The sequence below is a fragment of the Schistocerca cancellata genome, chromosome 6, assembly GCF_023864275.1.
Source record: "Schistocerca cancellata isolate TAMUIC-IGC-003103 chromosome 6, iqSchCanc2.1, whole genome shotgun sequence".
In the NCBI taxonomy this organism is placed as follows: Eukaryota; Metazoa; Arthropoda; class Insecta; order Orthoptera; family Acrididae; genus Schistocerca; species Schistocerca cancellata.
The window spans coordinates 207,897,039-207,911,947 of NC_064631.1; positions in this window are offsets into that span (position 1 = coordinate 207,897,039).

Consider the following 14,909-nt stretch of genomic DNA (forward strand, 5'->3'; position numbering starts at 1 on the left):
TGTAAGCCACCTCCTTTGTTGATGGACTACATTTTCTAAGGACTCTCCCAATGAATCTCAACCTGGTACCCGCCTTACCAACAATTAATTTTATATGATCATTCCACTTCAAATCGTTCCGCACGCATACTCCCAGATATTTTACAGAAGTAACTGCTACCAGTGTTTGTTCCGCTATCATATAATCATACAATAAAGGATCCTTCTTTCTATGTATTCGCAATACATTACATTTGTCTATGTTAAGGGTCAGTTGCCACTCCCTGCACCAAGTGCCTAAGCCGCTGCAGATCTTCCTGCATTTCGCTACAATTTTCTAATGCTGCAACTTCTCTGTATACTACAGCATCATCCGCGAAAAGCCGCATGGAACTTCCGACACTATCTACTAGGTCATTTCATATGTCTTTGAAGCTGCCAGACAAGTCCCATATTTTACACCCCCAACTATGCCTAGAACATTTTCGCCATTTCTTGTGGTATGATGGGAGCATTTTATCACGCTAGTTTTCCTGTTCTTGTTTTGCGAGCTCAACTCTTTGAATTACCACAATTAATACTACATTATTTCATTGTTGGTTCATATATATATATATATATATATATATATATATATATATATATATACACTCCTGGAAATGGAAAAAAGAACACATTGACACCGGTGTGTCAGACCCACCATACTTGCTCCGGACACTGCGAGAGGGCTGTACAAGCAATGATCACACGCACGGCACAGCGGACACACCAGGAACCGCGGTGTTGGCCGTCGAATGGCACTAGCTGCGCAGCATTTGTGCACCGCCGCCGTCAGTGTCAGCCAGTTTGCCGTGGCATACGGAGCTCCATCGCAGTCTTTAACACTGGTAGCATGCCGCGACAGCGTGGACGTGAACCGTATGTGCAGTTGACGGACTTTGAGCGAGGGCGTATAGTGGGCATGCGGGAGGCCGGGTGGACGTACCGCCGAATTGCTCAACACGTGGGGCGTGAGGTTTCCACAGTACATCGATGTTGTCGCCAGTGGTCGGCGGAAGGTGCACGTGCCCGTCGACCTGGGACCGGACCGCAGCGACGCACGGATGCACGCCAAGACCGTAGGATCCTACGCAGTGCCGTAGGGGACCGCACCGCCACTTCCCAGCAAATTAGGGTCACTGTTGCTCCTGGGGTATCGGCGAGGACCATTCGCAACCGTCTCCATGAAGCTGGGCTACGGTCCCGCACACCGTTAGGCCGTCTTCCGCTCACGCCCCAACATCGTGCAGCCCGCCTCCAGTGGTGTCGCGACAGGCGTGAATGGAGGGACGAATGGAGACGTGTCGTCTTCAGCGATGAGAGTCGCTTCTGCTTTGGTGCCAATGATGGTCGTATGCGTGTTTGGCGCCGTGCAGGTGAGCGCCACAATCAGGACTGCATACGACCGAGGCACACAGGGCCAACACCGGGCATCATGGTGTGGCGAGCGATCTCCTACACTGGCCGTACACCACTGGTGATCGTCGAGGGGACACTGAATAGTGCACGGTACATCCTAACCGTCATCGAACCCATCGTTCTACCATTCCTAGACCGGCAAGGGAACTTGCTGTTCCAACAGGACAATGCACGTCCGCATGTATCCCGTGCCACCCAACGTGCTCTAGAAGGTGTAAGTCAACTACCCTGGCCAGCAAGATCTCCGGATCTGTCCCCCATTGAGCATGTTTGGGACTGGATGAAGCGTCGTCTCACGCGGTCTGCACGTCCAGCACGAACGCTGGTCCAACTGAGGCGCCAGGTGGAAATGGCATGGCAAGCCGTTCCACAGGACTACATCCAGTATCTCTACGATCGGCTCCATGGGAGAATAGCAGCCTGCATTGCTGCGAAAGGTGGAAATACACTGTACTAGTGCCGACATTGTGCATGCTCTGTTGGCTGTGTCTATGTGCCTGTGGTTCTGTCAGTGTGATCATGTGATGTGTCCGACCCCAGGAATGTGTCAATAAAGTTTCCCCTTCCTGGGACAATGAATTCACGGTGTTCTTTTTTCAATTTCCAGGAGTGTATATATAGGGTAGTCCATTGATAGTGACCGGGCCAAATATCTCACGGAATAAGCATCAAACGAAAAAACTACAAAGAACGAAACTCGACTAGCTTGAAGGGGTAAATCAGATGGCGCTATGGTGGGCCCGCTAGATGGTGCTGCCATAGGTCGCACGGATATCAAATTCGCTTTTTTTTTAACAGGAACCACCATTTTTATTACATATTCGTGTAGTACGTAAAGAAATATGAATGTTTTACTTGGAACACTTCCTTCGCTTTGTGATAGATGGCGCTGTAATAGTCACAGACGTATAAGTACGAGGTATCACGTAACATTCTGCCAGTGCGGACGGTATTTGCTTCGTGATCCATTACCCGTGTTAAAATGGATCATTCACCAATTGCGGAAAAGGTCGATATGGCTATTGTGATCAAAATGCCCAACGGGCGTGTGTTATGTATGCTGCTCGGTGTCTTGGACGACATCTTCCAAGAGTCCGGACCGTTCGCCGGACAGTTACGTTATTTACGGAAATAGGAAGTGTCCAGCCACATGTGAAACGTCAACCACGACCTGCAACAAATGATGATGCCCAAGTAGGTGTTTTAGCTGCTGTCGCGGCTAATCCGAAAATCAGTAGCAGAAAAATTGCGCGAGAATTGGGAATCTCCAAAAAGGTCGGTGTTGATAATGCTACATCAACATCGATTGCACCCGTACCATATTTCTATGCATCAGGAACTGCGACGATTTTAAACGTCGTGTACAGTTTTGCCACTGGGCACAAGAGAAATTACGGGGCAATGACAGATATTTTGCCCGCTTTCTATTTAGCGACGAAGCGTCAGTCACCAACAGCAGTAACGTAAACCGGCATAACATGAACTATTGGGCAACGAAAAACCCACATTGGCTGCGACAAGTGGAACATCAGCGACCTAGGCGGGTTAGTGTATGGTGCGGCGTTATGCGAGGAAGGATAATTGGCCTCCATCTTATCGATGGCAATCTAAGTGGTGCAATGTATGCTGATTTCCTACGTAATGTTCTATCGATGTTACTACAAGATGTTTCACTGCGTGACAGAATGGCGATGAACTTCCAACATGATGTATGTCCGGCACATAGCTCGCGTGCGGTTGAAGCGGTATTGAATAGCATATTTCATGACAGTTGGATTGGTCGTCGAAGCACGTTCACCGGATCTGACGTCCCCGGATTTCTTTCTGTGGGGAAAGTTGAAGGATATTTGCTATCGTGATCCACCGGCAAAGCCTGACAACATGCGTCAGCGCATTGTCAATGCATGTGCGAACATTACGTAAGGCGAACTACTCGCCGTTGTGATGAACGTCGTTAAACGTATTGCCAAATGCATTGAGGTTGACGGACATCATTTTGAGCATTTATTGCATTTATGTGATATTTACAGGTAATCACGCTGTAACAGCATGCGTTCTCAGAAATGATAAAATCACAAAGGTACATGTATCACATTGGAACAAGAGAAACAAAATGTCCAGACGTACCTACGTTCTGCATTTTAATTTAAAAACCCTACCTGTTACCAACTGTTCGTCTAAAATTGTGAGCCTTATGTTTGTGACTATTATAGCGCCATCTATCACAAAGTGAAAACTGTGGTCCAACTAAAACATTCATATTTATTTCCTCAAGTCAGCTATCTGCATTTAATTATTCTACTGTCTACGCAAATCGATGAAGAAGGATAAAAGGATAAATGCTGTGAAACGAATACAGCCGGTTCCATCTCATGTTAACCTTGCACAAATTTGCGCCTCGTCTCTCATGACCTTGTCCTTGATGGGATATTTACATCCTAATATCCTTACCTTATCTCCATGTTGCATAAAAGAATTTTTCATTGTGCAGACGTGAAGTTAATTCTTTGTATGAGATGTAGTGTTGGATGAGAAAGCTGCTACTTTCAGTGGAATAAGTTGTTTCCTTACATAGAAAAAACTCGTACATCACGCAAAATACATTTTTATAATTTATTAGTGGAATACACCTTAGGAATAAATTCTTTAATTATAAGAATACGAATATTAATCTTGGTTTGCAACCTCGAATTTCTTCAACTATGTTTTATTATGTCACCTTAAGTTACAACTTCCGTCTCATTTCTTACGTCAAAACAAGTGATAAATCACCAAAGATAAACTACATTTTACTGTTTTGGTCATTTAAACCAGCAGTAGTGAAGCCTGAAATCAAGTAATGAGAGAGAAGAAAAGTTTTCTTGCGTGATCGAAAGTCGTTAACGTTTAGCAATCTGCGGTAAAGAGGTAAAAGAAAAACGTAACGTCTATAGTCAACAACATAAGCACAGATGAAATAGGAAGAAATTTAAAAACACTGGTGCTGATTTTGTTCAAGAGAGGCAAGGTCTGTAATGAAGTGGATATCAAAAGAGGTGAATGTATAACGTGGAAAAGGCTTAAAGAGAGGTGAAGATTTATTTTATATAATGGTCACACAGATATTCCGAAATCGGATATTTGATTGCAAGCCATATCCAGGAGCAGGCACAGACTCAGACCACAATTTAGTGATGATGGAGAGCAACCTGAACTTTAGAGAATTGTCAGGAAGAATCGTGGAAAGACTGTGGAAAGTAATCTGAAACTGAAGCACTCAGGAATGACGTGCGTTTGTAGTTGTTTGCAGCTTTACATACTGTGATAATCAGTAGCATAGGAAGCAGTAAACGGCTATCACTAAAGTTGGACAGACAAATATAGGCGCAAGGATGCGGTGAAACCTTGGGTAACATATGCAGTGCTTCAAATGAGCGACGAAAGAAGGAAACACAAAAATGTCCAGGAAAAAACAATAACACAGCAGTGTACACTGATGAGCCAAAACAAATGGCTCTGAGCACTATGGGACTTAACATCTATGGTCATCAGTCCCCTAGAACTTAGAACTACTTAAACCTAACTAACCTAAGAACAGCACACAACACCCAGTCATCACGTGAGCCAAAACATTATGGCCACCCGCTTAATAGCTTGTTTCCCTGTCTTTGGAACGAAATACATTACTGATTCTGCGTATCAGGGATACACATTTTGTTGGTAGGTTTGTGGAGGTCTACGGCGTTACATGTCTACATACAAGTCATGTAATTTGCGTAAGTAACTGGCCATTAATTTGAGTACGCAGTGATGGCGTCCGATAGTGACCCAAAAGGTTTCCACAGGATTTGCATCGGGCAAATTTAGTCACCGAGACGTCAACGTGAGTTCTTTACAATGCGCCTTCTGCAGTACGGCTCTGGCTCCGAGACAGGGGCAATTATACTGCTGTAAGACCGAGCGGGGTGGCGCAGTGGTTAGGTCATTGGACTCGCATTCAGGAGGACAACGGTTCAATCCCGCGTCCGGTCATCCTGATTTAGGTTTTCCGTGATTTCCCTAAATCGCTCCAGGCAAATGCCGGGATGGTTCCTTTGAAAGGGCACGGCCGGCTTCCTTCCCTAATCCGATGACATCCGATGACCTCGCTGTCTGGTCTCCTCCTCCAAACAACCAAACCCAACTGCTGAAAGATAATATCGTTGTCGGGGAAGATACGAAGCATGAAGGGACGGAGGTGGTTCGCAGCTGTCAGCACTACGATTACTTCCTTATGTCCCATGCAAGCGCAGCAGATTGTCTCCCATAGCATAATTCTGCTCCCACCATCCTGCGTCATTGGTGCGCTGCACGTTTCGAGCCGTTGCGGATACAACTATAAACGTAGTGTACCAAAAATGTGATTTACCCGAAAATTCCGCACGTTTCCAGTAATCGTGGGCGAATCCGGATGGTCCCATACCTACTGCAACCATTATGACGATGTCGTTGTGTCAACATGTGAATACGTAGAGATGGTTTGCTGCTGAGCTCCATGTTCAACAATGTGTGATGAACGGTGCGTTCCGAAACACTTATGGGTGCATTATCATTGTGTTCTTTCGGTAGAGATGCCACAAATCACCATCTATCCTACTTTACAGAGCAGGCGAACCTCCGAACCCCACGTCCTGTGAAGAGTTGTGGACGTCTAACCATTTAGTTTTGCTGTCCCTCTACCTTTTTCCGTAGATGCGCCTGAGAGTAGCACGTGAACATTCCAACAGAATCACCGTTTTCGAAATACCAGTTCATAGGCTTTGCATAATAACGATCTACCCTTTGTCAAAGTGACTTGTCTCAATGGAGTTCCCGATTTGCAGTCCATATCTTCGCTAGGATGATGCCCCGCCAATGTCTTCACACGTGCCGCAACCATGTGGCACGTACATCGCCTTGGTCAGCGGTAATAATGTTCTTGCTGATCAGTGAAAGTCACAGAGGAATAAAATAAACAGATCGCTGAGGTGCAATGGCTGCATGAAAAATGTAAGAAATTTATAGAGAATTGCTCGTCTAAAAATCTGATTTAGCGTGATTTTAGAAAAATCAAAAATACTTTCGATAAATTTAGAAACAAGGGCGTCAGCAGTAGGAGTGAATTCCACTGTTAAACGTAGAGCAGACTGTCAGTTGGGTGCGAAAAGTACATTGAAGGCCTCTACGAGGGGGAGGTAATGTCTCATGACGTGATAGAGTAAGAACTGGAAGTCGATATGAATGATATGATATGATCGAGCATTACAGTTTAACAAAGGCTTAAAGTACTTGCTGTCAAATAAAGGGGAAAGGATAGGTAATATTCTTACAGAATTTCTGGAATCATTGGGGGAAGTGGCCATTAGACAATGGTTCAAGTTCTTGCAGAAAATATGATAGACTGCACACTTACCACCTGACATTGGAAAAATATAATCCTCATAATCGCTAGGATAGGAAGTGCAGGTAAGTGCTAAAACTGTCATACAATCAGCTTAGCAACATATGCATCAGAATTGCTGACAACATTAACATACAGAAGAATGGAAAACGAAAACTGGAAGGCGAATAATATATATATATATATATATATATATATATATATATATATATATATATATATATATATATATATATATATATATCAGAATGCGGACAGAATAGTAAGAGTGGGAGACCAAGAACAAAATGCCAAGGTTGACGAAAGTGTAAGAGAACGGTGCAGTTTTCTTCCACTTGGGAAAAGGAATGATGGAAGTAAAACATAGAGAGCTAAATTAAAATTCGAGGTGAAAGAATATCAACGACATTCCCTGATGCCATCGCTCTCCTCAGTTGAAGCGAGATAGCGTGACAGAATCTACTGCACGAAAAGAACAATCTAATAAGCAATTAATACGCACTACGAATACACCTATTAAAAAGGACAGTCAGAAGGAGTTGCAGAAATGAGATACGTTATAAAATTATTACCAGATTTGGGGACCGAGAAGTAGACTGCTACCTTCTAAACACGAAAACATAATTATGACGGACAAATCCCAGAGAACATAAAATCAGACTGGCATGGTCAAAGTGGCCAGAACTGGCAAAAATAAGTACACTGACATCAAACATTGGCCTAGTTTTGAGGAGGAAAATTCTGAGAATTTATGATTGGACCACAGCACTGTATAAAAGTGAATCATTGACTATGGAGGAACATGAGAAGATGAGAACCAAGGCGGCGGAGGAGTAGTGCTACAGAAGAAGCTAAAAGTTAGGTAGATTTACTAGGCTGGAAATGATGAGAGTGTACAGAGAATCAAGGAGGTTAAAAGTATTTGTAAAACGCTGAGAACAAGAGGAGGCAGAAGTGCGATATATCAAAAGGCCTCAGGGATAACGCTCATGGTAACAGAAGAACTGCAGTGAATGAAACTCTAGGCGAAGACAGAGTTTCGAATAGTCCAATAAATACTGTAAGATGAATTTGGCACTGGACACGATGTTGTGGCGGGGCGCATCAAACCAGCCAGATGACGATGACAAAAGAAATCAAAAGATTGACTAAATATAGTCAAATAAAATGAGTTCCATTTCCAGTAACAACTGCTGACGCTTAAAATCTTGTGGATACATTAGAGAGTGGAAAAACCACTGCTGTTATCTAGAAATTAATGATCGAATTTATATTTGAAAAATACAATCAGGAAAAGCAAATTAACGTAGATAATGGTAGTGGAAAAGCGCGATACTAAATAAATTAAAACAAAATAGAAAGGAAAAAATGATAGTCCCTTCGGAAGAATCAGTCTTCTGTAGTTGGCATGATGGTGGTCAGCAGGGCATGGAATGTAAAATATTTAGAAAATATGAGAATACGAAATGTGTTGTTAATGGAGAAGGCGGAAAATGAAATGGAGAGGTAAAATATAAGACAGATCAGTCGACAAAAAGGAAAAAAAAATTACACAGAGACTAATATAAAACGTGAGTAATTAGTGACATTCTTTGAAGGATTTCAAAGTGGTACATACGTGGTTCACAATTTTTACTGCTGTCTTTTTGAAAGCACGAATTCAATATACACTTAGTAAGCGAAAGAAGTCTCAAGATACACATTCCTAAGTCCTCAAAGAGAGTGCGCATAAATGTATATTTAATGATGGTACATTTAAATTTCATATTCCTGTTTTATTTCTGATGCAGCAGCAGAACTAATTTAAAAGCAGTTAACCGGAAGGAGAACAATAATTTCCGCACCATCTAGCGGCGGAGGGGCATCTTAGCAATATCTCGCCATGGTAGGGAAGTTCTGAAGCAATCTTTTCCTTAGAACTGCGGCGCTCTGATTAAAAGAAAAAAGGAAAATTTGTCGACGGTCTTCTGCGTAGCATTCATTGCTTTTCCTTGAGTGCCGCTCTTTTCTGCACGCCTACGAAAAACAATGCCGAGAGGACTTCTCTGTAGTGCTGCGTCTAATCGAACGTTTCGCTCCCTGGAAGAGTTCTCTTTCGTCGAGAACGCAACAAAACGTGGAAGTCTAAACAGCGGCTGATAATTATGTAAGCGCGAACAATGGAAAATCTGAAAGAAAATCTTCGGCAGTTAAACAACGAGTTCCGAGCTTTGAATGCCTCCCTGAAGTCCATTGTGGATGCGTACTACTCAGAAAAATATCGGATTATTGTGGATTTCAAACTGATTCTTCAAATACCCTCAGTTGAATTGTTAAATAAAGAAGTGAGATGCGAACTCTTCTGGGGATTCTCCTTTCTGTTTCCCTACTGGACAGTTTGACAGTTTCAAACATCTGTACTGAATCAGTCTAAGTTTGAATTATTGGGATTGTGGCTCCATTTGTACTGATTTGTATACTATTACTTGATAAATAATGTGCTGAGAAACAAGTTCAAGGTTTTCATTACTAAATATACGGTAATAACTGATGGTTCTCCTCTCCGGCGTTTATTTTGCAAATTTTTGTGACTGCATGAGTAAAGCTACTGTACCAGTGCGAACCCTAAAAGCTCATTGTTCTCCTTACGTAACCAAACTAACCACTTGCCCTGGCTTCCATATGTAAATCATCTGTGATTATTTATGATGTAATCAATCTCTCCCAATTGTCATTATAATTACCCTAATTAATGCCCAAGATGGCTACTAGTCAGGCTATACTTAGATAAGTGGTAAGGTCTTATGGGACCAACTGCTGAGGTCATCGGTCAGGGCTATAAGTTGTCCTAGCCGGAAGTAATATCAATTCTCTTAATGATCACGATTTGTGGCATTCACCCTCCTCCAGTGGTGCAGTGTGCTTCTGTTGATTGTCTCCCCACCACCATTCCTCTTAGGATACCCAGGGCCATGAGAGACGATTTGGCAGTTATTGTCGGCACCTCATTTTACCAATAACACCGTGAAGCATCAGCATCAGGGGTCAGCCACCAACCACGCAGAGAGTAAAAGGAAGAAGACCGTTTCTTTTGGACGGAAGTATTAATTCCTCTCTCTCTATCATTGTTTGTTATTATATAAATTTCTCATTTAGTATTATTTTTCACCCACAGTGCCACGGACCGCTGATGATAATGCAGTCCAGCCATTGACTGATGTCGACTTGCTGTTCTTTTCCAGTGCATGATTCTATAGACATGTCAAGGCTGATAATCCACGATCTGTTCTAAGCAACTGACGAATCACATTCCGCGGACGTGGCAGCGCATTCTGGTGAAAGAGATGTCAGCGCTGGAGATGGCTGAGGTTCGGTAAGGTTCAAAAAATTTTTTTATGTTGGTATGTGTATATTGGACCTTTCTAAACTGCAAATGCACCAGTTGCATTAGTCGTTTACAGACGTTCATTTTGCAGATCACACTTATCTTATATGGTTACATTTTCGTTTATTGGCTGAAAGCTGCGAGAGAGAGAGAGAGAGAGACAGAGAGAGAGAGAGAGTATGTTTTAATATCACCCCAGTTGTAGTAGCAGAATGATAAATGTTTCAGCTCCATTACAGAAGTCTCTACTGAAACAGCTGTATCAAAAAGAAAGATAACTGTAGGAAAGTCCCTATGTCAAGGAATGGTGATATATATTTTAAACTTCCATGGGAGATGTGCAACTATAAAAGAAATCTAGTCATTAAGACATCTACCAAAGAAAAATTTATTCTACTCAATGCTATGTACACTCCTGGAAATGGAAAAAAGAACACATTGACACCGGTGTGTCAGACCCACCATACTTGCTCCGGACACTGCGAGAGGGCTGTACAAGCAATGATCACACGCACGGCACAGCGGACACACCAGGAACCGCGGTGTTGGCCGTCGAATGGCGCTAGCTGCACAGCATTTGTGCAGCGCCGCCGTCAGTGTCAGCCAGTTTGCCGTGGCATACGGAGCTCCATCGCAGTCTTTAACACTGGTAGCATGCCGCGACAGCGTGGACGTGAACCGTATGTGCAGTTGACGGACTTTGAGCGAGGGCGTATAGTGGGCATGCGGGAGGCCGGGTGGACGTACCGCCGAATTGCTCAACACGTGGGGCGTGAGGTCTCCACAGTACATCGATGTTGTCGCCAGTGGTCGGCGGAAGGTGCACGTGCCCGTCGACCTGGGACCGGACCACAGCGACGCACGGATGCACGCCAAGACCATAGGATCCTACGCAGTGCCGTAGGGGACCGCACCGCCACTTCCCAGCAAATTAGGGACACTGTTGCTCCTGGGGTATCGGCGAGGACCATTCGCAACCGTCTCCATGAAGCTGGGCTACGGTCCCGCACACCGTTAGGCCGTCTTCCGCTCACGCCCCAACATCGTGCAGCCCGCCTCCAGTGGTGTCGCGACAGGCGTGAATGGAGGGACGAATGGAGACGTGTCGTCTTCAGCGATGAGCGTCGCTTCTGCCTTGGTGCCAATGATGGTCGTATGCGTGTTTGGCGCCGTGCAGGTGAGCGCCACAATCAGGACTGCATACGACCGAGGCACACAGGGCCAACACCCGGCATCATGGCCGTACACCACTGGTGATCGTCGAGGGGACACTGAATAGTGCACGGTACATCCAAACCGTCATCGAGCCCATCGTTCTACCATTCCTAGACCGGCAAGGGAACTTGCTGTTCCAACAGGACAATGCACGTCCGCATGTATCCCGTGCCACCCAACGTGCTCTAGAAGGTGTAAGTCAACTACCCTGGCCAGCAAGATCTCCGGATCTGTCCCCCATTGAGCATGTCTGGGACTGGATGAAGCGTCGTCTCACGCGGTCTGCACGTCCAGCACGAGCGCTGGTCCAACTGAGGCGCCAGGTGGAAATGGCATGGCAAGCCGTTCCACAGGACTACATCCAGAATCTCTACGATCGTCTCCATGGGAGAATAGCAACCTGCATTGCTGCGAAAGGTGGATATACACTGTACTAGTGACGACATTGTGCATGCTCTGTTGCCTGTGTCTATGTGCCTGTGGTTCTGTCAGTGTGATAGTGTGATGTATCTGACCCCAGGAATGTGTCAATAAAGTTTCCCCTTCCTGGGACAATGAATTCACGGTATTCTTATTTCAATTTCCAGGAGTGTATTTCTTCCTGTACAAAAAATTATTTTATTGGCACACTACTGGTCATTAAAATTGCTACACCAAGAAAGATAACGTGCTACAGACGCGAAATCTAACCGACTGGAAGATGATGCTGTGATATGCAAATGATTAGCTTTTCAGAGCATTCACACAAGGTTGGCGCCCGTGGCGACACTAACAACGTGCTGACATGAGGAAAGTTTCCAACCGATTTCTCGTACACAAACAGCAGTTGACCGGCGTTGCCTGGTGAAACTTTGCTGTGATGCCTCGTGTAAGGAGGAGAAATGCGTACCATCACGTTTCCGTCTTTAATAAACGTTAGGTTGCTTGCGGAGTATGGATGTAGATGTCGATGCAATTTATCGTATCGCGACATTGCTGCTCGCGTTGGTCGATATCCAATTACTGTTAGCAGAATATGGAACCGGTGGGTTCTGGAGGGTAACACGAAACGCCGTGCTGGATCCCAACGGCCTGGTATCACTAGCAGTCGAGATGACAGGCATCTTATTCACATGGCTGGACGGATCGTGCAGCCACGTCTCGATCTCTGAGTCAACAGTTGAGGACGTTTGCAAGACAACAACCATCTGCACGAACAGTTCAGCGACGTTTGCAGCAGCATGGACTATGAGCTCGGAGACCATGGCGGCGGTTACCCTTGACGCTGCATCACAGACAGGACCGGCAGCGATGGTGTACTCAACCACGAATGTGGGTGCAAGATAGGCAAAACGTCAGTTTTTCTTATGAATCAAGGTTCTGTTTACAGAATCGTGATGGTTGCATCGGTGTTTGATGACATCGCGGTGAACGCACATTGGAAGCGTCTATTCGTCGTCGCCATACTGGCGTATCACCCGGCGTGATGGTATGGGGTGCCATTGGTTACACGGTCACCTCTTTTTCGCATGACGGCACTTTGAACAGTGGAAGTTACATTTCAGATGTGTTACGACTCGTGGCTCTAACCTTCATTCGATCCCTGCGAAACCCTACATTTCAGCAGGATAATGCACAACCGCATGTTGCAGGTCCTGTACGGGCCGTTCTGGATACCCTGGCCAGCACATTCTACAGATCTATCACCAACTGAAAACGTCTGGTCAATGGTGGCCGAGCAACTGGCTCGTCACAATATGCCAGTCACTACTCTTGATGAACTGTGGTATCGTGTTGAAACTGCATGGGCAGCTGTACCTGTACACGTCATCCAAGCTCTGTTTGACTGAAGGCCCAGGCGTATCAACATCGTTATTATGGCCAGAGGTGATTGTTCTGGGTACTGATTTATCAGGATCTATGCACCCAAATTGCGTGAAAATGTAATCACATGTCAGTTCTAGTGTAATATATTTGTTTAATGAACACCCGTTTATCATCTGCGTTTCTTTTTTGTGCAGCAATTTCAATGGCCAGTTTTGTATGTATATTACCAGTTGGCTACACTATAACAGCTCTGTGTTTTTACATGTAGTGGAACTACCAATACTTTTGTTTGATAAGATTATTTTTTTATAAATAAGAAGATCAAGTGGGTTGTATGTCTGAAAGCATAATCATTTCTTGTTTAGTTACTACATATTACAGATTCAGAGCTGGAGAGATAAGGATCAGGTGGTGGAATCCTGAAACTTGAACCGTCCCCTTTGAAAAATAATACATGACTGTGCTTAAACTGACACACAATATTTTTAGCGCAACGCAATCTGACTTTCAAAAATCCTTACAAAAGAATTGCCCTGACTAACATTAACCTATACCCTTCACAAATCACTTACCTCACAAAAATTTTCGTTACTCGAACTATTGCAATTCAGCGTAGTATTACGTTTTTCACACGCCATTATTGTCACAATATTTCACACGACAACACAGAAAAGCACAATTTGAAGAGCAAAATAAGAAAACACTTTAACATAGCACTGAAAATAATATCTAGTTAATTGCAAGCGCAGCTGCGAAATACTTGGTGCAAATCTACATGCATGCCACAACTGTTTTACTGTACAACAATGAAAGACTGCCACTACAAAGGAGATTCTCTCTACAATTACGCGCTAGCAATAAACAAAAGCTACACTAATTACACAAACTACAAGAAAAATCAGAAGATTCCAGTGAGGTATCCTCGGCTACCGGTCGACATATGGAATGTCCCCATTTGAAAAATTATACATGACTGTGCTTAAACTGACACACAATATTTTTAGCGCAACGCAATCTGGCTTTCAAAAATCCCTACAAAAGAATTGCCCTGACTAACATTAACCTATACCTTTCACAAATCACTTACCTCACATAAATCTTCGTTACTCGAACTACTGCAATTCAGCGAGCGCCACTACTGCCAGCTAAATAAAAGATTCAAACTACTGAAGGCACTAACTACTGATAGGCATAGTTAGCAAATGAAAGATTTTGATAGAGAACAAACAATGTATTTACCTTAATAGTGTCGAAAAGTCATAATGTATATAGCAGCTCATCACATCCAGTCTTACAAATTTCAAAACTCCGCCATCTCTCTCCCCACATCCACCACTGCTGGCGGCTCACCTCCAACTCTGCAACGCTACGCGCTGTTAACAGCCAACTGCCCAACACTACAATAGCCAACAACAATGCAAACCAGCCACAGACTGCACACAGCACAGCCAGTGATTTTCATACAGAGCGCTATGTGGCGTTACCAATAAAAAAACCTATACAGTCTACTTACAAACTCATCTATCATGTAGGTGCTGTGGTAATTTGATTGGCTCCCATAAAGCGGGGTGGTTGGCTGCATTGTCATCATCTCCAGGCATCTGCTCCTGTGTGGGAGGAAAAAATAGTAAATTTATAAGTTAAATAAAAATATTGATAGTAATAATAACAATAATAATAATAATAATG